The sequence below is a fragment of the Pelodiscus sinensis genome, chromosome 4 (genome assembly GCF_049634645.1).
Source record: "Pelodiscus sinensis isolate JC-2024 chromosome 4, ASM4963464v1, whole genome shotgun sequence".
Lineage (NCBI taxonomy): Eukaryota > Metazoa > Chordata > Testudines > Trionychidae > Pelodiscus > Pelodiscus sinensis.
This window is the reverse complement of record NC_134714.1, coordinates 44866812-44892785: the sequence shown is the minus strand read 5'-3', so window position 1 is coordinate 44892785 and position 25974 is coordinate 44866812. Positions and strand designations below refer to the sequence as shown.

The following is a 25974-nucleotide window of genomic DNA, read 5'->3' as shown; positions in this document are numbered from 1 at the left end:
CTTCTCCTCAGCTGGACCAGCTGTGATTGAGGTGCGACCCCCACCTTCTGCACCAGTCTCCAGACCCCATGTGACCCACAGGCAAAGGCAACCCCAAGAAGATCTACAGCAGGAGCACATCGCCTGCCTGCATGCCCTGCAGTGGTTTCTGGAGGTGGACATGGAGCTGCACCACATCACTTGGCAGGAGCTCTTGCAGCAGACCCAGACCATGTGTGTGGCTTACACCACTGTTATGGACTGTGGCTGCTCCAACTGCCACTCTCGCCCCTCCAGCTTCTCCCCCTAGAGTCTCCCCCCATGGCTGCCAAGGGCCCCATACATGAGTCAGTGGGACTATCTGAAGCAGGTGCCACTCCCAGCCCCATCCCTGAACCTCACCTTGCCTCCACCTCCTTCTCGGTCTTTGCCCTTCCGCCCCCTCCCAGGTTCTTTCCTCAATTAAAGTTACCCCCAATTAAACACCAAAATAGAGTTTCTTGTTTCAAAACAAAAGGTCTGCTTTATTGTATCAACAGGGGAAGGAAGGAAGGAAGGAAGGAAGGAAGGAAGGAGAGGGGTGTGGGAGGAAAGGCACAGAGAAGCAATGCACAGGCCCCTAGTGGGGAGGCCCAGAGGTCCTTGTGTGAAACTCTCCCTCAGGGCTTCTCAGATGCGCACAGCCCCCTGCTGGGCTTACTCGATGGCAGCCATGCACAGCTGTTCAAAGGCTCTGGCAACCTGCTTAGCCTCTGCCCCCCACCCTGTCAGGAATGTCTCTTCCTTCTTCTTGCATGTATTGTGGAGGACACAACAGGCCACCACCACTTGGGGAATGTTCCACTCACTGAGGTCCAGGCAGGTGAGGAGGCAGCAGAACCTCCCTTTCAGATGGCTGAAAGCTCCCTCCACAACCACGCAGGCCCCGCTGAGTCTGGCATTGAAACGTTCCTTGCTTTAGTCCAGGTGTCCTGTGTAGGGCTTCATAAACCAGGGGAACAAAGGGTAAGCAGTGTCCCCCACGATGCACATGGGCATATCCACTTCCCTGACCCTGATGGTGTGGTTGGGGAAAAGTGCCCATGGGCAGCTTCTGGAAGAGGCTGGAGTTGCGGAAGATGCGGGCGTCATGTGCCTTCCTCTACCACCCGATGATGTTTGTAAACCAGCCTTGGTGGTCCATAAGGGCCCCCAGCACAATTGAAAAGTACCTCTTGTGGTTGATATATTCAGAGGCTCGGTGGTTGGGGGCCCGGATGGGGATATGGGTGCCATCAATAGCCCTCCCACAGTTGGGGAAGCCCACGACAGCAAAGCCGGTGGTAATGGGGTCCATGTCGCCCAGGAGGATAAGCCGGTGCAGCAGGACAGTGTTGATAGCCCTCACCACCTGTAAGAGGAGACAAACAGAGAATCACAGGGTTGCCAGCACCCTTGGGAGGTCCCCGAGTCCACGCACCATCACCCCAGACACACCAGAACCAACCCCCTACTTACCCCATCCCCCAACAGGGCTTTGTGAAGTCAATACTAAAAACTTCCAGGGAAGGAGCCTTTACCACTCCCCCCTTCCCTAAGGAACCCCATCCAGCAGTTCACCACCCTTCTGGGACATTAGCACAAGAGTGCTATACCTGCATGACCACAGCCCTGATGGTCAATCTCCCCATGCCAAACTGGTTCCCGATGGAGTGGTAGCTGTCTGGTGTCGTGAGCTTTCAAATAGCCATGTTGACCCACTTCTGAAGGGGGATGGCAAGTCGCATGTGGGTGTCCTGTCGCCTGAGGGCAGGAGTGAGCCAATCACACAGCTCCAGGAAGGTGTTCTTCCACATTCGGAAATTCTGGAGCCACTGCTGGTCATCCCACTGTTCCATGACGAGCCAGTCCCACCAGTCGGAACTGGTGTCCAGTTGCCAGAAGCTGTGCTGCACAGTATTCAGGGAAGGGCAGGAGCCATCTTGCTGCATGAGTAGTGTGTCCCACAATGAGCTGGGGATCTTGGTACTGCATAGCCACAAGGGCAGCTTGCAGTAGCTGCATCAGGAGGTGTGGCAAGGGGTCTAAGAGCCATGGAGGTAGGCAAAGGAGAGGAGCCTGAGATATGACTGTACAGGGGGGGTCCCTTTAAGCACAAGCCTCAGATAGCCTCAGGAAGCAGCTACAGCAAGTGACTGCTGTCTTGATGCTGCCTCAAGTGCTTCCAGGGAGTTTTAAATGCTATGGGGGCTCCAATCAGTGTGGACACTCTATTTCAGAAAATCTGAGTACATTGTATCCACTGGATCACCTTTGTCCACATGCTTATTGATCATTTGGAGTTTCTATTCCGAAATAGCTTATTTCTAAATAAGCATGCAGTATAGGTGTACCCTGAATTAACCAAGAAGAAGTCTGTAGGCTCAGATGGTATTGATCCAAGAGTTCTGAAGAAAGTCATGTATGAAACTGAAGAACTACTGAGATGGGTAACCTATTGCTTAAATCAGCTTCTATATCTGATAACTGGAGGATAGCTAATGCAATGCCAATTTTTAAAAAAGGTTCCAGAAGTGATCCTGGCAATGATAGGTGGTAAGCCTAACTTCAGTGCCAGATAAATTAGTTGAAACTGTAGTATAGACCAGAATTATTAGGCATATCGATTTATGTGTGTTGAAGAAGAGCCAACACAGCCTTTTGTGAGGGAAAATTGTGTCTCGCCAATCTGTTAGAATTCTTTGAGGTGGTCAACAAGCATGTGGACAAGGGTGATCCAGTGGATACAGTGTACTCAGATTTTCTGAAAGCCTTTGACAGGGTCCCTCACCAAAGGTTCTTAAGCAAACTAAGCAGTTCCGGCATAAGAAGGAAGGTCCTCGCCTGGGTCAGTAACAGGTTGTTAGACTGGAAACAAAGAGTAGAAATGAATAGTCAGGTTTTGCAGTAGAAAGAAGTAAATAGCAGGGTTCTGTATTGGGACTGGCCCTGTTCAACATAGTCACAAATGATCTAGGAAAAAGCGGGTGAAAAGTGAGGTTCCACAGTTTGGAGATGATACAAAATGAGTCAAGATCATTAAGTCCAGAGCAGTCTGCAAAGAGTCACAAAAGGATCTCGCCCAACTAGGCAGTTGGGCAGGAAAATGGCAGACGCAATTCAATGTTGTTAAATGCAAAGCAACGCATCAGAAAATATAATCTCAACTATACGTACAAAACGATAGGGTTTAACTTAGTTGTTACCACTCAAAAGGGAGAGCTTGGAGTCACTGTGAATAGTTCTCTGAAAACAGCTCCTCAATGTGCACCAGAAGTCAAAAAAGCAAACAGAATGTTAGGAGACCTCAGGAAATGGATAGATAATAAGACAGCAAATATCATATTGCTACTATATAAATCAATGGTACACTCAAACCTGGATACCGTGTGCTGTTCAGGTTTTCCCATCTTCAAATGATACATTAGAATTAGTAAAAATATAGAGACGGGTAACAAAAATTACTAAGAGCATGGGACAGTTTCCATATGAGGAGATTAAAAGGACTTGGGGACAGTTCAGCTTGGAAAAGAGGTGATTGAGGGGGGATATGATACAGATGTATAAAATCATGAAAGGTGTGGAGGAAGTGAATAAGGAAGTATTATCTGCCCCTTTATGTCACAAGTGAACAAGTGGTCACCAAATGAAATTACTAGTCAGCAGATTTAAAAATATAAAGTATTTCTTCACACAATGCATAGTCAAATTGTGAAACTCGTAGTCAGGAATGTGAAGGCCAGAAATATAACTGGGTTCAAAAAGGAATTAGATAAGTTTCTGGAGGATAGGTCCACCAATAGCTAGATATCTCTGAATTAGAAGCAGGGACTGGATGACGAGATGGATCAGTCAATAACTTTCTCTGTTCTGTTCATTCTCTTTGAAGCAGACACTGTCAAAGGATACTGGGTTAGACAGACCATTAGTCTGAGCCAGTATGGCCGTTCTTATTGCTCCTATCTCGAGCTTACAGTCCTGGAACATGATATATTATAATGGGAGTGGGGGGCTCAGACTGTTTGTTTGTACACTGAAGAATGAAGCCCATCCATACATTATTTTTATCACAGATTTCTCAATTCTGTTTTCAAGGCTATCCCCATTGACAGCAGAGGAGAGAACGAAGACTTGACCCCCAGAGATGTACTGTACTTTTTTGTGACTGTGATGGACCGGGCCGTGTCTGGGCACAGCTGAGGGCGTCCGCTCAGGGCGAACTGCTCGAATCCGGGGCTACTTACAGCCCCCGACTGGTGACCTCTCCACACAGGCCACAAACCAGTCCCACAGAGCGCTTCAGCAACCTGCCTGAAGCCTCCCGAGCAAAACCCCTCTGGCACCCCAGCAATATCCGTGCCCCAGATGGCCCCGGGCCTCATACACAGGTGGGGAGTCCTAGCACCCAATCCCACCTACCCCGAACAAGTTCTGTCCGGTTCCAAGAAACCAGCCACAGATCCCTGGTCAATTTACCCTCTGGACCTTACCCACAAATCACGCTGGGCCAATCCTTTAGAATCTATATCTAAAGGTTTATTATTACAGGAAAGAAAAGCATGAGAGTAAGGTTATTAAAGTACAGTACGTTACATGCACCGAATCTCCCAGTTCTCGATGCAGGCTCTAGCAGAGATGTTACAGCTGCTGGTTTAAAAGTTCTCATTGCACATCCTACGATCAGGATGGGTTCACAGGTCTTCCGGGCTCTTCAATCCCTGCAGTGCTGCCTCTGGGATGAAGTGCTGAGCTGAGAACCAAAATGGCCTCGACCACATGGCCTCTTTATACCTCCTTCCTGGCCTCTTCTGGTCTCAGCCGGTCACCTGGTCCTCAGCCTCTCTCTGCTGGCAGCTCTTGGGTCTCCGCCCTCCTGCTTTAGGTGTGTCTTTGGGCCATCAAGGGCCATTGTTTCACAGGGCTTCACTACTCAGCCTGTCCATAGCAATACTCAACCACATTCACAGAAATATTCAGCTTCCACACAGATTACAGATTCCTACCTACACACATAGACATTATACACTCACATAAATAGCGTACATAAGATCAACAAACAATAATCTCCCATTCAATACCCCACATGGCTCCCCCCTATACCAATTTCTGGGGCCAACACCCCCACCTAGGGGTGCAGCAGCGATCTGGCTGCTTCCCTCCAATTCAGCAACGTGACAGTGACTACTGTTGCTCTTGGGATCTGAGCACAGAATCGTTGTTTTGGTTTTGTTACTTTCCTTCCTTTTCCTGAAATGAATTAGCCTCTCATTCATCTGTGCTTGTGAGCATGCCCTGTTGCAATACCAAAGGGAGCCCATCTCCTGCAGCCACCTTATCTCCTGATCCCTGCTATGTTCTTACTACTTTTTTCATTCCTTCAGGGCACCAGAATTACTATGGACATCTTCTATGCCTACTCCTGAGGGGACAGCTCGTACACTCCGGCAGCCTTGCAGGCAGCCACACTAGTGTAATGGAGTGACACAATGTGAAACCTGTTGGGGGCACAGAATTATCCCCAATCCAAGCCTGCCAGCAAGATGAAGTTAGAGGTAAGAATTTTGTCAGAGTGGGGCAAGAGGGAGAGGGACTTTCTTGGGGAAGGGAAAAAATCTGATCACAGAGCTGGCTAAGCGTAGGCCACAGGCCAACTCCAGCTTGTGACCTTATTTTATGTCACATCCTCCACCCCAGCCCAGTAAAAGGAGTGGTGAGTGGTTTGGTTTTTTAAAATTTTCCCTTCTAACACATGCATTTGCTCTCTCTGTGATTTAGTGGTAAGAGTGCAGGTGTACAGAAAACATGGAGGGACGGGATATAGCAATGCACAAGGAAAACAGAATACAGGACTATGTAGCACTTTAAAGACTAACAAGATGGTTTATTAGATGATGAGCTTTCGTGGGCCAGACCCACTTCCTCAGATCAAATAATGGAAGAAAATAGTCACAACCATATATACCAAAGGATACAATTTAAAAAAAATGAACACACATGAAAAGGACAAATCACATTACAGAACAGAAGGGGATGTGGGGGGGGGGGGGGAAGGAAGGTGCATGCCAGTGAGTTAATGATATTAGAGGTGGGGAAGGGGAAATGTCTGTGAGTTAATAGTATTAGAGGTGATAATTGGGGAAGCTATCTTTGTAATGGGTAAGATAGTTGGAGTCTTTGTTAATTCCCCTGCGGAGAGTGTCGAATTTTAGCATGAATGCCAGTTCAGAGGATTCCCTTTCAAGTGCAGATTTGAATGTCTTCTGAAGTAGGATGCAGGTTAGCAGGTCATTCAGACAGTGTCCTTTCTGGTTGAAATGACAAGCAACTGTTTTTTCTTTGTGATCCTGTCTAATGTCTGTTTTGTGGGCATTGATTCTTTGGCGAAGTGTCTGAGACGTTTGTCCAATGTACATAGCAGACGGACACTTTCGGCACATGATAGCATAGATTATATTTCCGGAGGCGCAGGAATATGTATTCTTGATCTTATAACTCACTTGGTTAGGCCCAATAATGGTGTCAGCAGAGTGAATATGTGGACAAAGCTGGCAGCGGGGTTTGTTGCAAGGGAAAGTACCAGGGTTGGTATTAGTGTGGTATGTCCTGTGGTTGTTGGTAAGAATCATCTTGAGGTTAGGTGGTTGTCTATAGGAGACTATGGGTCTGTCTCCCAGAGCTTCTTGGAGTTTAGTGTCCTGTTCCAGTATAGGCTGTAATCTATTGATAATGTGTTGGACAGGTATAAGTTGGGAGCTATAGGTGATGACAAGTGGTGTTCTATTGTTGGTTTTCTTGGGTCTGTCTTGTAGTAGATGGTTTCTAGGTATTCGTTTGGCTCTTTCAATTTGCTTTTTTATTTCTCCGGGTGGGTAGTTGAGGTTTATAAATGCTTGGTAGAGATCCTGAAGTTTCTGGTCTCTGTCTGTGGGATTAGAGCAGATGCGGTTGTATCAAAGGGCTTGGCTATAGATGATGGATCGTATGGTGTGTGCTGGATGGGAGCTGGAAGCATGTAGGTAACTGTATGAGTCAGTGGGTTTTCTGTAGAGGGTGGTGTCTAATTTTCCATTGTTGATTTGTACTGTGGTGTCCAGGAAATGGATCTCTCGTGTGGAATGGTCCAGGCTGAGGTTAATGGTGGGGTGTAGGTTGTTGAAATCTACAACAAAACCTACAAGGAAATCTACAAGGAAAACAGGGAACACAAAAGGGGGTAGACTCAGGAAAAGGAGAGGAGGAACAAAAGTAAGGATAGAAAATTAAAAAAACCCACCCTGCCAGAATAGTAGAATATATTGCAGAAACAACTCAATTGAATCTTAGCAGAGATGTGGTGTGTAAGTATATACAGGGGTCATCAAATATAAGAACACAAATAAAGCAAACCCTATGATTTCTTCTTTCTCTCTCCAGCTGCTACTTTCTGTCTTCATCTCTTTCTCTCTGTCCAGATGATTAAGTAGTCAGTGTATGGCACACTTTTTGCCTCTTAGGCCATGTCTGCCTGATCATGTATAATGTGTTCAGCACAGAATTAAATTGAAAACATAGTTTCAATCAATATAGACCATTCATAATGAAGTGCATCTCGCTACTTTCCATTGAAAATAAACAAAAAGTTCTGTGGATTTCTGGTTGTGTTGGGGAGAAAAGCTCCCCGCAGGCACTGGGATGGGGCCAGCTTCCCTGCCAACTTTCAAATGTCACCAGTCTGCACAGCGTAATTGTTCTGTTCTGTACCAAATCAAAGCTGAGAAGTTTCTGTTTTCCCTTCTGAGGGTTGGTTCTACACAGTGTGCAATAAATTCCAAAGTTTGCACACCACGCGCGCCAGCTTCATTTGAAAAACACTTGGGTGTGTTTCTGACAGCAGACAAGAATTACCGAAGTGCAATGCACTTTAGCCCAAATATATTGTATAACATTAAAATGAAAGGTTTTGATTATGTCTAAAACATCCATTTTTATGTAGCCAGATTATCACCCAGCGCGCTGGATTTACACTGCATTAGTGATCATCAAGATTAGAGTAGAATCCCCAGATAACAGACTAGAACACAGGATGTCAATTTATGACATAATAGCAATAGTAATAATAACAATAATCATATTTAGTGAAGACGATTGTGGTGCTGGAACAAGTCAGAGCTCTTTGTTCTGAAGAGGGAAGCTGCCTGGACAGGAGAGGCTTGAGTAGGGAAAGTAGCCCTCTTACCTCAGAAAGGGATTGCAACACTGTGTTGTATATGCCCCATGGAAAGAAAAGAAAACCAAATCTGAACCCAGCCTAGACTTGCACTAACTTTTCAAGTCAGAAAAAACAAGCTGTCCCCATTGGCCCTAAGCAGCATCTGTGTAATTCCCAAAAGCACTCTGTGTCCCCAAAGGAAAATATTGGGGTTAAACTTGGCCTTCCTATGTCTGTGGACATTTTACTGCTATGTGCCATGATCTCTGACAGGAATAGCCTGAAGGTAAGCCCAATTCTGGACACACATGTTTTGTGTTTTTGGGTACATCTACACAGCAGCATTATTTCAGGATAATGTCTGTTATCCCAAAATAGCATTTTGCACATTTTAACAGCAAGCCCGTTGTTTCGAAATACATTTGAAATAATGGGCATGTTATTCCGATGCCCTGTAAACCTTGTGGCACGAGGATTAAGGGGCTCGTCAGAATTGCACTCTAGTTCGAAATTAGCGCTGTTTAGACAGTGCCAAATTTCAAAATAGGCTATCTCAAAATAAACTACACAATTTACATAGCTCAAATTGCTTAGCTTATTTCAGGCTATGCGCTACTCTGTAGACGTACCCTTTGGGTGGCAGGAGAGGAGCAGGTGAGAGAATATTCTGCTGCCACCACCAGGGATGGGAGCTGGCTCCTGGCAGCAGTCCCAGCCACTCAAAAGATTAAAGGCTCTTCCCTCCCTTCTCCCTCCCCCCCACCAGCCCTTGGACAGTGGCACAAGCAGCAGTCTGATCTCTGAGGCCACTCTTTGCCTGCCTCCTGTGATCTCACTGCGGTGCTTCTTGATTTTACCTGGTGCCCCTGGAGCAGTAACTTTCAGGAAGCCCCCTCCAACTGCAGATGACCCCCTTCCATCTCAAGCCTGGCCCTTACAGTGGGAGACAGTGTGTGAGTTTGAAGTTGGAGGATGGGGATAATATTTACCACAGAAAGTGTCTATCAATGACTTTTTGACACTTGCTCTCATCTGATAAACATATCACCAGAGGGGCATCACAGACCCTGCCTCACATAGGAATTATGGGGCAGGGCCTGGAAATGACAAAGTTGGCTCTAAAGAAGTCAGCCTCTGACTGGAGTTTACTCCCAAGATCCTAATGAAACACAGGAGTTTAGACATCTTTAAAAACTAACATGTCCAAGTGCTGCAGCTATCCCCTGAGAGACCACAACCCAAGAAGAAAACATGGGAGAAATGTTTTCCTAGGCCTAAAAGGCTGTTCTTCCAGTCTTCCTTCTTCCCTGCCATGCTAAATGGTTGGATGACAACAGGTGCTATCGATAACATCTATCCCAACAGTAAAATATCTAAACTTGGATATACAACAGGAGCCGTTCCTTAGTGCAGGAGGTGCTGTGACAGAAAACATGCACAATTCAGCATCGGCCTTTTTACTAAAACATATATAAAAATGTGATTGTAAACCAGAAATGTTCCCCCCTTCCCTTAACACATTCCTCCATCCACACCACCATTGGGCACCATCTGTGATGATCAAGAGCAGATTGCTCATGCCTCTTCCCCCCACTTCCTATGGTGCTTTTGACTCAGGTCTTTGTATATAGCCAGTCCGATGTAGCTTTCGCTGTAATGTTTAGGAAAACATCCTGTAAAGCAATAACCCAAGCCCTCCCCCCACCTCAATTTATGCACAAGCCACCCAGAGCTAATGAAGCTGACCACAATCTTCTTTTGGTGGGGAAAGGGACAAGAACTCTCCCAGATCCCCACATTTTCGTTATGTATGATTCCACACCCTGATGCTCTGTATAATGTGGAGTCTTCCACTGACATAAGGACTGGACCCAGATACTTTCGGAATCCATCACTGCCACCTCAAGAACCAACCAGAAGAGGGTACTGCTGAGTGACTGAGTTCCCCAGACAGTAGTAGGCTTATGCTGTAGTTGGCATGCAGATTTCTTTTTTACTTTACTTTTTTTTATTGAGATGGTCTGACTGCAGACTGAGGTCTTTGGATCATTCTTATAGCTGGAGCATTAATGAATAAATCAAGATTGAGTAAGCATTTCTATTACAAACTCCCTTTTTAGTTATTCATAACTCTTTGACTTTTGGGCAGTGAAATTCTCCAGGTTTGTCTCTGCCCTAGGATGAATTGTGTGCTTTGTGTTTGCTTAGTTTTGGGCAAAAATGTCTCAGGATTTATGCAACTGAGGACAGTGATGACAAAACACTTTTCTCATCATGAAACAAAATCCTGTAGTTTATAACCACAGAAGTGGGGAATCAGGGAGTGGAAATTTGTCAGGGTTAATGATGCTCTATACACTGGAGAGGCCCCTTTGTGTGATCTATTGAAATCCATTTTGATTGGACTGAGTTATGATGATTTGGAAATTGTTTGCTGTTGCTGATATGCTGGTAACATCAAGATATCCTAATCAGCAGTGGAACTCCACTGGGCTGTATAAACACACAGTCCCTGCATCTTGGAGCATGTAGTTTGATTAAGACAAGCTGTATAGCCAGCAATAGGAGGGAAGAGTGTATGAGGATAATAGCAAAAAGTCAGTGCATGAATATGGTCCGTTAACATTCCAAATTGTGGAGTAGATTCTCTGCTAAGTTCACTTCTCTCAGCAGAGGGGAAACTGAGGATCGGGGAGCCAGATTCTGTCCTGCTCCAGTGCTGATCCCAACATAAATCAGATGACCCTGGTGACTGTTCTAGTCTGTGCCAGCTAGCAAAGAATCATCCCTTGCTTGGAGATGGCCAGTCCAAAGTGTAGGCAGGTATGTTGCCAAGAGGCAATGGTCCTTTCCTTAAAGGATTCGGAGGCAATAAGCACACAAATTGGGTGAAGGTTTAAAGAATGTATTAAGCAAATCTCAGAATAAAATACAATGCTTACGTCCCTTCTGCTACCAGGAACCCCTTGAAGAAGGACAGCGGACGGACCCCAATGTCCGGTACGTAGCACCCTCCATGGCTTTGGTCTATGCCGAGGTTCCGATATTAGGAATATCCCTGGCATTTATATAATATTGGATCTACATTACTCACACCTGTTGTTTTGAGAACCTGGCAAGATTGCTGATATGTTGGATATTTGCCCAGGTCAAATAATTAGCTTTAGCAGGTAGCAAACATTCAGCATAGATAATGTGATCATCCCAAACACTCCCATACTCCCGTACCTGGTGGATGGCCTTGGGACCCGTCCCAGAACTTGTTGAGAGTAAACGGTGCATTCCTAAACTGTGCCATCTTGAGCAAGCAGCTAACTCTTTGAGAATGATGAGAGAATAATGAGAAATAAAAAACACAAATGGCTGCCTAGGGCATCCAGTCCTGAAAGGAGATGCAGGCATAAAAGGAACGATTGCTGTACACCACCTACTCTCCTCGATATCACAATCGTCTTCCGCATTTCCACTACAGGTGGTCATGTCCTGCCTGCCCTGGGACGATTGCTTCCTCCCTCTCTTCATGCCACTTAAATTGACATAAAGGGAGCAGAGTGGAGCAATGAGTTTATACTCATAGCTTCATTTTTTTTAAAATAACCTCAGCTATTTTATTGATTGATTGACTGGGCAGTAATTCTAGAACAAGACTGAGTGATTTTAGCAATGAGTTCAGGCTAAGGGTCTGTTCTGCGCATTCATGGAGGTGGTACTGTGGGTGATGCTGGGACACATGAGCCAGGCCTCAGTCAGCATGCAGATCTGCAGCAGTCCTGTGAAACACTCTAACGTTCAAGCAGACACTTTGTGTCACTTTCAGCATTTTTGTGCTACCTTACTACACTGTCTAGACAAATAATGAAGGTTCTTTTAGAGCGATTCCATGCAGAGTGAAGCCCTCAAATGTCAGGTAAGTTTTTAACATGAACTCTGCCTCATTATGTGTGTTTGTTATGATACAAATGGAAATTACACGATCATATACATCATGTTGGGCATAGGGGTGCTGGGATCTCAAGAGGTCATCTGTTCCAGTCCCCTGCACTCATGGCAGGACTAAGTATTATTTAGACCGTTCTAGCCTAAAGATTTTTACAATGATAAATATATAAATTCATTGAGTTCAATAGCTTCATTGGGGCCCAAAATTTGGGCATTTAGCCACTGGCCTGCATTGGGGTGGTATGGAGTTGCTCCACACTATGTTGAGTCAAGATGATGGGGCATTCCTTAGGAGAGACCATCAGTCTCTCCACAGTTTGATGGTGTGGGGAGGGAGAGTAGTGACTACACAGGGTACAACATCCTAGAGGCCTCGCCTGGCCAAGAAGAATGGGAGGGACAACAGGTATATGTGTTTGGGGGAGACTCCACCTCCACCTGGTCCTCTTTGGGGGATATGCACCCCCTTTGGTGCATTGATAGAGCAGTCATGTGTTCCTCCAAGTGAGTGACCCTTGCATGAGGCCAGTCATAGTCAGGTCCTCTGAATTTACACTATGGAAACTGAGAGGAGAATCTGCCCTTCAGAACACAGGGCAGAGCGTGTATAGCAAGGGTGACTGTGATGATGAAATATGTATTTGTACTTCGTTGTGAGGTGGACACCATAGGATTTATGATGCCTTTACCTCTTCATTGACTGGCTTTTCAGTGCCTGTGTTCGGTAAACGATGTGACATAACTTATGTGTCGTCATTCAGTAACCATCACTGTTTTTTCAAATGAAATGTCTAGAATTTATCATCATTTTAGCAGCCTTGAAATGGGAGCAGCAGGTGCTATGATAAATGAAAGAAAAGGGTTGTCTTGTTTTACTGGTATTTCTTTCAGAGCCTCTGCCCCATCCTACAAAAGATTCCAGAGTAATTTCCTATGTTGTTCAGATTCCCTGCAAGCATAAGAGGTGTGGGTGTGTGTACAGTGGGTTAGAAGGGGAATTCCCCCCCCCCATATTACTAATAGTGGAAGAACATCACTCACTAAGCTGTTTTCACATGGATATCAGTAGATCTCACATTTAATAACCAAACCTAAAGGATCATGAGACATCATGGCAACAAAAAAACACAAGAGTTTGCAAGCACATTACCATTGGGGTGAAGAAGAGATTGTCCACTGTATGGTGAGGGAACATTGGGTAGCCTTGCTTCTTTGACTTCATGTGGTCTTCAAAGACATATCTGGCCAAATTTGTCCTTGGTGTAACTCCATTGAAATCAGCCCAAGTTAGAACAGGGATTTAACATGCACTCCCTATTCTTTGCAGAAGGAACAAGCATTTGATTAAACCAGACACCATGACATAGGAAGGAAGAGGCAGGATCTGAAATTAAGGTGGGTGAATTGTAATTCCCCTAGCCAGAAAAAGTCCTCTTGAAGGAAGACTTCTTAGTCAGCTCACCTGATCTATCTATTTAGATATCTCCATCACTGCAGTATCTGAGACCCTTAGGGCACGTCAACACTAGGAAATTATTTTGAAATAACTAAATTCAACTTAATAACTCCCGATTTTACAAAATCAAAATAGTGTGTCTCCACTATGGGGAAGCCTCGAAATTAGTCCGAGGCAGGCTCCGTTAATGTGGATACTCTACATTGAGTTAGAGCCCCAGGAAGCACTGGGGAATAATTAGTTCGAATTACTCTGGGGAGTAGTTATTTCAAAATAGCGGCACCAGAGCATCCACACAATCACTGTTTCAAAATAACTATTTTAGAATTAGTGTTATTCCCTGAGAAAAGTAGGAGTACAGATTTCAAAATAAGTAGCCCATTATTTTAAAATAATGGTCTTGCTAGTGTGGGCGCTGCACTTATAAGTTTGACCTAAGGAGGTTTATCTCAAAATAACACCCTAGTGTAGACCAAGGTTTAATAACAAGACTTTTTTTTCTTTTTATTGCATATGTCAACACTGTAGTTCAAAATAGCAAAGTTTACTGATCATATCAAATAAAAAAGATCAGCGCCTGTGAGTTTGGAGAGATTTATACCTTAGTGTGCAGAGCCAGCAGGGGCGCTGAGACAATTTGTGCAGGGGAGGTGCGGAGCACCATTGAGCCAGACTGTAAACGCAGTATATGATAGAAATCACTTGGCAGTAGTGGCCCTGCTGCACCACAGGCTTGAGTGTCTATGGGAGCCAGTGAATGGAAAATACATTTTAATGTGAATAAAACCTGGTGAAAATGATCCAAAATAGACCCCATATGTGAAACAAAACATCTCACACTTTGCTATTCAGACAACTGATAGGGAACTCCCTCTACCACCAGCTGAGCGTGCAGCCACAGCCAAAAAGACTTGACTCTGGGAGAGTTCAGCTTCCGAAGAGGGATCATATGGGTAGAAACCAGCTCAGTCAAACAGTGACCATATGGAACAAGTTGATACATAAGGCCACTGAAGCAAATATGTAAATGAGTTTAGTAGACAGCCAGACATTTTATTGGCAGGGGTAGGGCTGGGGGTGGGAGGAAGGGACAACAATATAAGGAAAGAACCCCACAGGTGTGGGTGAGAGAAACTGAAAGGGATAGACAATCTTGTTGGGCCATAGCTTCTTGTGTCCTGTATTCCCTCCTGGGATGTTTGAACCTTAAGATGCCCCCCCCCCCCCCAAGGAAGAGGGTACAAGGTGTCATGCCCCCTCTTTTGTTTGTAATTACTTCTCATTTTAATCTTGATTTGCATGTCGATCTCCTATATCTGGGCCAGGGACTCTACAAAGCCCTCATCAGCAACTCCCCCAATAATAAACAGGAAAAGGCTTAAGGAGCAAATCACTTGCATGTTAATGAGACTGTTTGCTGGAGTCAAGAGAGAAAACAGCAAACAAACAAATGGACTGAATTCCAGCGGCAGCTGTTTGCTCCTTAATCTCAGCTCGTCAGAGCTGCCCTTTGATGGGACACAATCTACACAAACGATTGTGCTAAATCTTCTAATCTACGTCCTCATTATTACATCCCTTCTTACGCATGTAAATCAGGGACAAACTCATTTTAATATGTAGATAGATTATAGAAGGGAAGGGGAGGGGACAGGAGGGGAAAGGGAAGCTACTAATGGTGTCTCTCTGTGTGTGTGTGCATGCTAGGGGGGAAGTAATTAAGAGACTAGGAAGGGGGACTGTCTGTGGACAGGCATGAGAGGAAATGAGGAAGGTCTGTTGTTGGACTATGAAGGAGAATACAAAGGAGCAAAGCCTTCGAAGGTAGAGGGCATTGATAGTGGAGACTTTTAAGATGGAGAGCGGTCAGAAGTGTAAGGAGGCTTTAGAGAGTAGGTGCAATCTATTTAATGAGACTTCATTGGCCTGACAAGCAGTCCAAGTGCTGCCAGAACAGAATAGGGGCAGGCCCCTCAGGTGTCTGTCAGGGGCAAGAACAGGTGCACCCACACAGGTGATAGGCATCTTACACACTAACCCTTCTTCCGGTTATCTGGGGTACAGCATCTGGGCCAAAGTCTTCTGTCCGCCGAGTGCACCACGGAAAAGCAAATGGAGATTGTGCATGATGTGCAGGCATTAATGAAGGATAATGTATGAACATGCAGAATTAGGGAGCTATTCATGGAACATCCCTGCTTATTGCCCAGTTCCAAGTACCTGCAGCAATCCTGTTTGGAGCCTGAGGCATGGATGTGAATGACCCAATTTAAATTGTATTAAGTTTGTACATATACCCTGGTGAGAGGCATCTTACACACCTATCTATTCATTCATATTTATTAACTGTCCCTGTCTCATCTGACAATTAAGAACGAGCTTATTTTCATACGACAAAGCTGAATAAGGGGAACACGGAGGAGTACAGCAATGTAACAGTGCAGTCAGAATAGAGGCCCATCTTGTTTTTCCAAAGTATATAATTAGAGCTATCATCACAAATTGGAGTAAAATTTAAATGGAGACTTAAACAGGAGCTCTACCATAGTCCATAAGAAAAATTCAGACCTCTCATATCTTCCTAACCCTGATGTTGTCTCCCAACTTGGCTCTTCTCCCAGCCTGCAATCCACTCCCTACCCAATTAACCCTCTCCTTGTGCAAGAATAGCCTGGAAGAATAGCCGAGTTTTGCAGCATCCACCATCTCTATCCCAGCCAGCTAGCTCGCCTCCATATTCCCATCTCCGTTACACACTGGGTAAGTGGCCCTCCTTCTGGGTCATAAGGGATGGAAATATAGAGGAAAACCAGATGCCATCAGCATACTGAACACACTGCAATGCATATATCCCCACTAGTCTCTCAAACATTCTCATTTGCTGAGCAAGAGGAGTGAGGAGATGGAGCCCTGGGAAACCCTGCGTAATAATGCCCCTGAGACAAATGAGTAATTGCACCTGCCATTCTTTGGGAACGTTCTCAAAGAGGAAGCAGAGACATTCAAGAGTAGATCCTTACACAGGGGCCGTGTCCAGACTCAGGGGTTTTTTCGGGAAAAGTAGCCTTTTCCCGAAAAAACTTCCCCTGCGTCCAGACTCAAGCCGCGTTCTTTCGAAATTATTTCAAAAGAACGCGGCTTTTCTTTCGATGGCGGTAAACCTCGTTTCACGAGGAAGAACGCCTTCTTTCGAAAGTTCCTCTTTCGAAAGAAGGCGTTCTTCAATGTAAAGAGGCCGTCTTCGAAAGAGAGCATCCAGACTCGCTGGGTGCTCTCTTTCGAAAAAGCGGATTTCTCTTTCGAAAGATCCGCCTGCAGTCTAGACGCGATCTTTTGAAAGAGGCTCTTTCGAAAGATGCTTTCGAAAGAGCCTCTTTCGAAAGAAGCCTGCAGTCTAGACATAGCCCTTGCTACGGCATGCAGATGTATCACCACTGTTTGGTGATTAATGGTAACAGATAGATCTAAGAGACTAAGCTTGGATACCTGCTTTCTTCATGACCAGGAGGAGATCACCAACCAGCACAATCCATCCTGTTTCCTTACTATATACAAGTCTAAACTAAATTCACTGTCATCAGAAAAACTTAAAGAATCAAGCTGTTGAGGGAGTTGTTTTGCCATCGCCTTCTTGGGAGGTTGGAGATATAGCAACAGTTGGAAGGAGCACCCATGTCAAGCATGGATTACTGAACAAAGATCTGGCAATTGTGTGCAATAATAATTAATAGTACAGTGGCCTACACATTGACACCTGAAGCAAAAATGAGGAAGAGAAATAATTGGAGTAGCTCCAGATGGGAAACCCTCCAACTCTTTGGGTATGTCTACACTACCCCGCTAGTTCGAACTAGCGGGGTAATGTATGCATACCGAACTTGCTAATGAAGCCCGGGATTTGAATTTCCCGGGCTTCATTAGCATAAAGCCGGTGCCGCCATTTTTAAAAGCCGGCTAGTGCGAACCCCGTGCAGCGCGGCTACACGCGGCAAGGGCTAGATAGTTCGAACTAGCTAGCCATTCCGAACTATCTGTACGCCTCGTTCCACGTTAGACACTGGGTTAACACGTTCCACGAGGCGTACAGATAGTTCAGAATGGCTAGCTAGTTCGAACTATCTAGCCCGTGCCGCGTGTAGCCGCGCGGCACGGGGTTCGCACTAGCCGGCTTTTAAAAATGGCGGCGCCGGCTTTATGCTAATGAAGCCCGGGAAATTCAAATCCCGGGCTTCATTAGCAAGTTCGGTATGCATACATTACCCCGCTAGTTCGAACTAGCAGGGTAGTGTAGACATACCCTTAGAATGCAGGACTGCTGGCAGACTCAAAAAAGACAGAAGTTCCAGAGACTCTAATAAGCTAAAACTGGCTGAGTCTCCCCAGTAGAAGCTTCTTATGAGGGTGGTAAGGTTATTCCCTACTCTGGCATGTTGAGTGCAGAAGGTGGGAGCCTGCAAAAGACTTGAAAATACTCTGCCACTAAAGGCTTTGGCTTAAAAACTCCCCAAGGTGACAGATTCCTTTGGATGGTATGCTGCCACCACACAAATGCAAAAACTTCTTCAAGAATCCACCACTGGCACACCTTACAAGACTAGACATAGATGGACACATTTTTGCCCATTCTCTTTCAGCAGAATGACTTTTTGAATTGGTTTTTGGTTCTGTTTACCCCAGCATTTACTATGTACCTCAAAGACCAACTGTCTTTGAGGCTGCCAGTTCTTATGCTCACAAGAAAGAGTTTATTTCAGGTGTGGGGAAGCTAAGGTCTGAGGGCTGGATGTGGACTTCCCTGGATCTGGACCCGAGGCTTGGGGCTCCCCCATAGCATTGGGGAGCACATGTTGGAGCTCCAGCTGGCTTGTTACTGGAGCTATACTGGAGGCAGACCCTTTTAAAATTCTCTAAGAAGGCCTTTGTGTTATCTCCTACCTTGTATGCCAGGTATTTCTTGGGTTGGGAGAGTTAACTAGAGTAGGGTGGTTAGTCAGTGTAGATAGAGCACCCAGCTGCTCAGCTTTCTCCATCTCAAAGTGCCTCTGTCTTTTCTTCTCCTCTGTCTTAAAGTATCTCTACTTTTTCTTCTTCTCTGCTTTAACTTCCAAGAACCTCACCTATAAGAACATCATTTCTTCCTTAGAGATATGCCTGCCTTAAAGACTTCCTCCCACCTTGGTGTCTGTGGTACGGGAGGGACATGGCCTGCCCCCAGGAGATTACTTCCCCCAGCATCATAGGAACATTCTCCTGTTTCTTATTCCTGCTCTGACTGTCTACTGGAGGTGGACATCTGGCCCTGATCTGGCACTGTTTTGCCTTGGTGTGCTGCTTTGGGAAGGTTAGTTGTTCCAGGGTTACTTTCCCCACTGTAAATGCATGAACTGGGCTGCTTTTCTGCCCTCTTCCTTAGCTATCAAGTTGCCCTGAAAGCTAGAAAAAATAAATTGTTTTGTTTGGACTCTCTGGCTTTGCAGGTTGAGCCTTTTCTGTGCCCTTCCCTCTACAGGCAGCAAAAGAAAAAAAAACCCAAAACTTCCAAACAGCCAAAAGAAAAAAAAAGTGTTCTTTTAAAATCCTGAGATTTGTGCTCCTAGTTCAAAATTATCCCACCAGTGCTGCCACCGTGTCAAGGCTGTTCCCCACTCTGGAACTTTGGGTGCAGAAGATAGGGGCCTTCAAGAATCTTTAAAATACCCTGCCATTTAAGGCTTTTGCTTAAAAACTCCGAGTTCACAGATTCCCTGACATTGGGTGGTATGCAGCCACCACCCAAAGGCAAAAACCCAGGAAGGCACACTTGGGAATTTCTTTCTGTGGGGTATCCCCAAGCTCTTAAACCCTCCCTCAGGAGACAGCATAGAAAATCTCTTAATAGCTGGCCTTTCAGTCTCAGGCACATGCACATAGAACCTCCTGCCTTCTAAGACACAGGAATCAGATCAGATCATAGTCTTAAAAAGGTGATTTTATTAACAAAACAAAGAAGACATACTTGGTAAAGCATACTTGATTCAGTTCTAGAATAACTGAAAAAGACAGATTAAAAAGCACAGAGAATTGCTTCCCTGGGATTCGGTTTAAAAGTTACAATGTACGGGGGTGGGGGATACATTGGCTCAGCACAGAGTGGTTCAACAAACCCCAAATAAAGAAAATAACCTGATCATATCTAATTAAACATTCCCTGTTTTACATGCAATTACGTTGTTTCAAGGTTTAGTCTTTCCCTAGGCCTCGATATCGCTGGAAATTCCATGCCTTGTTCCTGGCTTAACTCCTTTCCTAGTTCTTGCTCTGCTCACACAAAAAACTGCTGCAAAAGAAACCTGCTTTCAATTAAAAAGCTCACACTCTTTTCATTGGCTCTCCTGGCTCCCTGCCAACGCTTCTTGAAAACTTTCAAGGACCCACCGTCTCTGAGTTTAACCCTTACAGGCAATTTAATTAACTAAATGGCTGGAATGTTCAAAAAAGGGTAGTAGTACCCTTCCCATTCATCACAGAAAGTCAAACTGGAGGCAACCTCAGAAAGAAAACCAAGTAAGAAGTCAGCTCTGGACTTAACCAATCTCTGCCCAGGCCCTAAACCATCCTAGTGCCTCACACCTGCTACTTGAGACAAGCAATCTTGACAATGAGGTCCTGGTGTTTTGTTGCCCAGTGCTGTTTCAGAGGACAGAGAGTTCAGTGAAACAGAGCTATTAGCTAAAGGTTAGGCTTCATGTCTGTGTAATACAGGTACCACTTCTGTGAGCTCAGATCTGACTGCAATGAGTGCTAAATAAATGCTTGCCTATATGACAATCTCTGTTGACTCTTTCTGTTAGTGTGTTTGTCGCAGTTATATGTCTAACTAAATGTCTAATTTTAATGTCTGAATAGCAAGTATCTGGAAATGGTATTTGGCCAAATATAAACAGGTAGAATAGAAATCAACTATCCCATATTGAACTGGAACTTTTATTACAATAAGGTTCTACTAGTAAGCACAATCCCATTGATATGTAATGGAGACAGCAATTTATAAAAGAAGAACTTGAAATTTGTTACAATTTAAATGGCATTAATTAATTAGACACCTAAGGCAAGAACATAAACAAAATGTTACAAACCTTAAAGCTGCTTGTTTGGTTGTTTTTAAAAAACATTTCTTTATTCAACTCTCTCTCTTTCTAGGTCCTTTCATAGGCATGGAGACTTTAAGGCCAGAAGGGACCATCATGATCATCTTGTCTGATCTCCTCCACATTGCAGGCCACAGAATCTCGCCCACCCACTCCTGCAACAAAGCCCTAACTTTTGCTGAGTTACTGAAGCCATCAAATAATGATTTAAAGACTTCAAGTTACAGAGAAACCACCATTTAAACTAATTTAAACCAGCAAGAGACCCATGTTCCAAGCTTCAGAAGAAGCTGAGATCCTACCCCGTTTCCAGGATCTCTGCCAATCTGGCCTGGGAAAAAAATCCTTCTCAGTCTTATGGCAATTACTTGAACCCTGAACATGTAGGCAAGACCCACCAGCCAGACACCTGGGAAATAATTCTCTGCACTAACTCAGAATCCTCTCCATTTAGTGTCCCATCTACAGCCACTGGGGGTCTTTGTTACTAGCAGTCAAAGATGCTCAATATGCCACCCACTCTCTAAACATATCAAGCTCAGTCTTGAAGCCAGTTATGTTTTTTGCCTCAGTACCTTCCTTGGGAAGATGTTCCAGAACTTCACAGCTCTGATGGCTAGGAGCCTTCATCTAATTTCAAGTTTAAACTTGTTGGCCAATTTAAATCCATTTGCTCTTGTCAATGTAGTGAGGCAGTGGGGCCTCCCTCTGGATGAGAGAGTGAGATACTACTGCCATCCCCTTGGTGGATGATCGGCTAATCATACCACTGAGCCTGCCTACATGCCCTGTGGGGCACCCTGCCAACTGCTGAGCCAGAAGCTCTGGTCTCTCCCAGTAATGTCACAGAGTTGAGGTTAGCCCACAACAGACACTAAGAGTAGCTCACCTCTGGAAAGGCTCAGTCACGGGGACGTGACACAGCATCCAGGTTCATAGCTCTAATGGGATCAAAACCCCAGAAAAATCTATCCTACTCTGCATAAATATTTTACATAGAGCAAGCTCATATGTTGTTCACTCCCTTTATAAAAGAACCCCCACAGATATGTATAGATATGGTCCCCCCAGTAACGATTATTTTTATTAGGTTTATTAATAAACAAAAGTGATTTTATTAAATGTAAAAATTAGGATTTAAGTGATTGCAAATAAGACAGATCAAAGTAAGTTACTAAGCAAAATAAAATAAAACAAAACATGCCAGCTAAGCTTTTATTCTAAGAAACTTGTTAATTGCAATTTCTTACTCTAACAGTAGTTTTAATAATCTTTTTTTCACAAGCAAGGCAGCCTTCTAATTTGGGCACAATCCTTCCCTGTATTGGGGTCTCCTCACTGCTGCAGTGTCTCCTGCTGGTCACACTGGGAAATAGCTCTGTTCATGGGAGTGTACCACATTCTGGCCAGTGTGTCTTCCCTGTTGTTCCTCCACTCTCTGCTGTCTCCATACTCTGGTTCTGGACCTGCATTGCTCCCTGAACCCTGATGTCCTCTTCAGGACACTGCCCTCCAACAGTGCCCACTACTCAGTTCTGCCCTCTTTCAGGGGTATCAGCAGTCCTCAGTCCTTAGACCTGCCACCATGGCCAACTGCAGCCCCGAAGTCTAGCCCCTTGTCTGGGGGCAAGCCATAGTCTGTAAAGGTCACACTCCTTGATGGCAAGATATGGTCAAAGGGGAGACCCAGGTCCACCCACTACACTGGGTCCTGACCCAAGAACCCTATAGAGACAAGTTAGGCATATTTGTATTAAAAACATGTTTTCATAAAAATATGGGCATGCAGTGTCACAAGGCTAACCAAGCCATGTTCCTTGAGACTCCTCTCATAGGCTAGGTTTTCCATTGTTTTGATCATTCTGGTAGCCCTTTTCTTCACTTTATTCTAGTTTGAATTCATCTTTCTTAAACATGGAAACCCAGAATTGCCCACAATATTCCCATAACACTTCCATTTCACTACTGCAAATACCTCGCCTGATGTATCCTAAGATTGCATTAGCCTTTTTCATGGCCATATCACAGTGGAGGGTCATAGTCTTCCTATGATTAATCAATATTCGCAGGTCTTTCTCCTTCTCTTTCACGTCTAACTGATACATCCCCAGTTTATAGCAAAAATTCTTGTAAGTCACTAAGTACATGATTCTGCACTGATCAATTTCATACCATTACTATTACTCCAGTTTTCAGAAGTCCTCTAGATCTTGTGTAATATTTCAGTCATTCTGCATATTGGCAATACTTCTCAACTTTGTCATCCTCAAATTTTGTTAGCACAAGCCAAAGTTATGAATGAAAATGTTAAATGAGATTGGTCCCAAGACTAATTCTTGAGGAAGATCACTCATAATCTTCCTCCAGCCTGATAGTTCAGCTTCCAGCATGACCCATTGTGGTCTCTTTAGGCCAGCTGCTTGTCCATCTTTCAATTCCCATACAATTCCTCATCTTCTCCTATTTAATAAAGAATTTATCATATGGAACTATACCAATGCCTTATTGAAATCCAAGATGACTAGCTCTACTGCATTTCCTTAAGTAGAAAATTAGTTATCTTCTGAAAGAAAGATCAGGTTGGTCTGTCACAATCTACGTTTTATAAAACCATGCATTTTTATATCCACCTCTAAGTCCTTAACTGTTTACTCTCTCAACAGACCTTGCATGCATTCTTCATTTTTATTGCCAACCCCTTTCTTTCCTGTCCAATGACTCCCCTGTTCCATGTGCCGCTTGCATCTCCCAGGAGCATAGAATCTTCCAGCCAGCTCAAACTTCTACTCAGAGTTTGACCCTGTGGCCAGGTAGACTTCTGTCCTGTTGTCAATGCTCTTGGGTAGGCTCATAGTATATAGGATTTGCTGTTCCACGTACTCTGTGGCTGTGTCTACACTGGCACTTTTTTCCGGAAATGCTTAAAACAGAACAGTTTTCCGTTATAAGTATTTCCGGGAAAAAGAGCGTCTACATTAACAGGATGCTTTTCCGGAAAAGCCCTTTTTCCGGAAAAGCGTCCGTGGCCAATGTAGATGCGCTTTTCCGGAAAAAAGCCCCGATCGTCATTCTCGCGATCGGGGCTTTTTTCCGGAAAAGACTACTGTGCTGTCTACACTGGCCCTTTTCCGGAACAGTTTTCTGGAAAAAGTACTTTTGCCTGAGCGGGAACAGCATAGTTTTTCCGGAAAAGCAGCTGATTTCTTACAGTAAATCGTCACTGCTTTTCCGGAAATTCAAGGGGCCAGTGTAGACAGCTCACAGCTTAAACCCCTTCAGCCGCTTTTCCGGAATAAGTGGCCTAGTGTAGACACAGCCTCCGTGTCTGGGGGATATGTGTGCCAAAGTGTGGTGTCTTCTGGCTAAGGTGAGGTATCCATCATATTCTTTTCTGCAGGCCTTGGCCATAGGGATTACGCCCCCACAGTGCTTCCCATGAGGTCCTATACTCTGACTGTTACTATGAAGCTTCAAAAAGACTCAACAAACATTTTAGAGGGGTAGCCATGTTAGTCTGTAACTGAGGAATCTCTGTCAAGCATTCTTAAAACTTAAATACTCACCCAGAGAAGTGAAAAAACAGATTGACAGAGCCAGACGAATACCCAGGCATCTGTTTCTTCAAGATAGGCCCAACAAAGAAAACAACAGAACACCACTGGTCATCACTTACAGCCCCGCGCTTAAACCCCTTCAGAGCATTACTAACAATCTACAACCTATCCTGGAAAATGACCCCTCACTCTCACAGACCTTGGGGGACAGGCCAGTCCCCACCTACAGACAACTCCCTAACATCAAACAAATTCCAGCAACCATGCAGCACGCCTCCATCATACTCATCCAGGAACCTTCCCCTGCAATCAACTCCAATGCCAACTCTGTCCATACATCTATACAAGCGACATCATCGCAGGACCTAAGCATATAAGCCACCACATCAGAGGCTCATGTAACTGCACATCCACCAATGTGAACTATGCCACCAAATGCCAGCAATGCCCTTCTGCCGTGTATATTGGCCAAACTGAACAGTCTCTGTGACAAAGGATTAATGGACACCAATTAGATATTCAAAATGGTAACACACAGAAACTTGTTGGGGAACATTTTAACTTGCCCGGGCACTCACTAATGTATCTAAAAGTGACAATATTATTACAAGGCAATTACAAAAACCAGCTGGAGAAAGAAGCTGCAGAACTTGATTTCATTTACAAGTCTGATACCTGCAATAGACGTTTTAAAAAATACTTTAACTGGATGGGTCCACTACATTCCACACCCTAATGAAATAAAAATCTAAGCCCCGGGTACTTAAAGTACTTAGAACCTATTCTTTCTGCCTTGTTTGCCGTGGACACTCTAATTGACAATATATTTTTTCCTTCTCTTTCCCTCCCCATCCTCTCTCTTTCTTTGCTATTTATTTGGCCCCTGGACTCCTTAACTCCATTCTTCTGAAGAAGTGGGTCGTGCCCAGGAATGCTCATGATACCATCTACACTTTTTGTTAGTCTCTAAAATGCTGCAGGACTATTTGTTGTTTTTTAAATTTAGTCAACAAAAGTTTTTTGGCAAATACCGAAATTTAGGGTAAATTGGAGTTAAACTGTGGCCCAATGCTAGGCCATGTCTGCACTATAAGATAAGGTCGAATTTATTAAGGTTGATTTTTTGACACCCAATTTTATAAAGTCAAAGGTTCATGACCCCACTGTGCACAATAATTCAACATAGTTTGAAGTAGCATGTTCCCAGTAAGTACCCTCCACTTTAAGAGCAATGCATTATGGGTAGCTATCCCATAGTTCCTGTACCCCTTTGCATTCTGGCTTATGCTCCCAGTTCACGCTGGGACCAAAACTATGCAGCGGGTGGTTTTGGGGGCATGTCATCAGTGTCCCATAGTGCACTCGTCTCCCCATCTTCCCCTGCTTGAAAGCAATGGCAAACAGTTTTTTCACTCCCTTCTTTTCCCTTCTTATCCATACAGATGCCATAGCAGTGTAAGATCCTGTTGAGCATCATAGTATTATGGCAATCATATTAACCAGGGTGAGCCTTATGCTGGAGTTATATCCAGAATGTATCTAGGATCAGCCAGAACAAGGATGAATCTCGGGAGTCCATGAACACTCTCTTTTGCAAAGCACTTGGGTTGAGCGAATGGCAAATGCAATCGCTAGCAATCGATCCTCTGGTCACAGTGGCACACCGGTTCTAGTGCCGTGAGACAAGCACAGACTGACGGGCCCACATATTGA

General features: G+C 44.6%; 1 protein-coding gene across 3 annotated transcripts in view; it reads left to right on the top strand.

The window, feature by feature from the left end:
* Positions 1 to 23627, top strand: part of LIN52 (lin-52 DREAM MuvB core complex component) — a 132641-nt gene extending 109014 nt beyond the window's left edge. For 2 of the 3 annotated variants that reach the window (XR_012903387.1, XR_012903388.1), the window contains exon 7: positions 5379 to 5508. The gene's annotated coding sequence lies outside the window, so the exon portion shown is untranslated. Of the gene's footprint in view, positions 1 to 5378; positions 5550 to 20759 lie in introns of those variants that run through there. The other variant, XR_012903386.1, reaches the window with a different exon arrangement.
* Positions 23628 to 25974: the final 2347 nt, after the last annotated feature.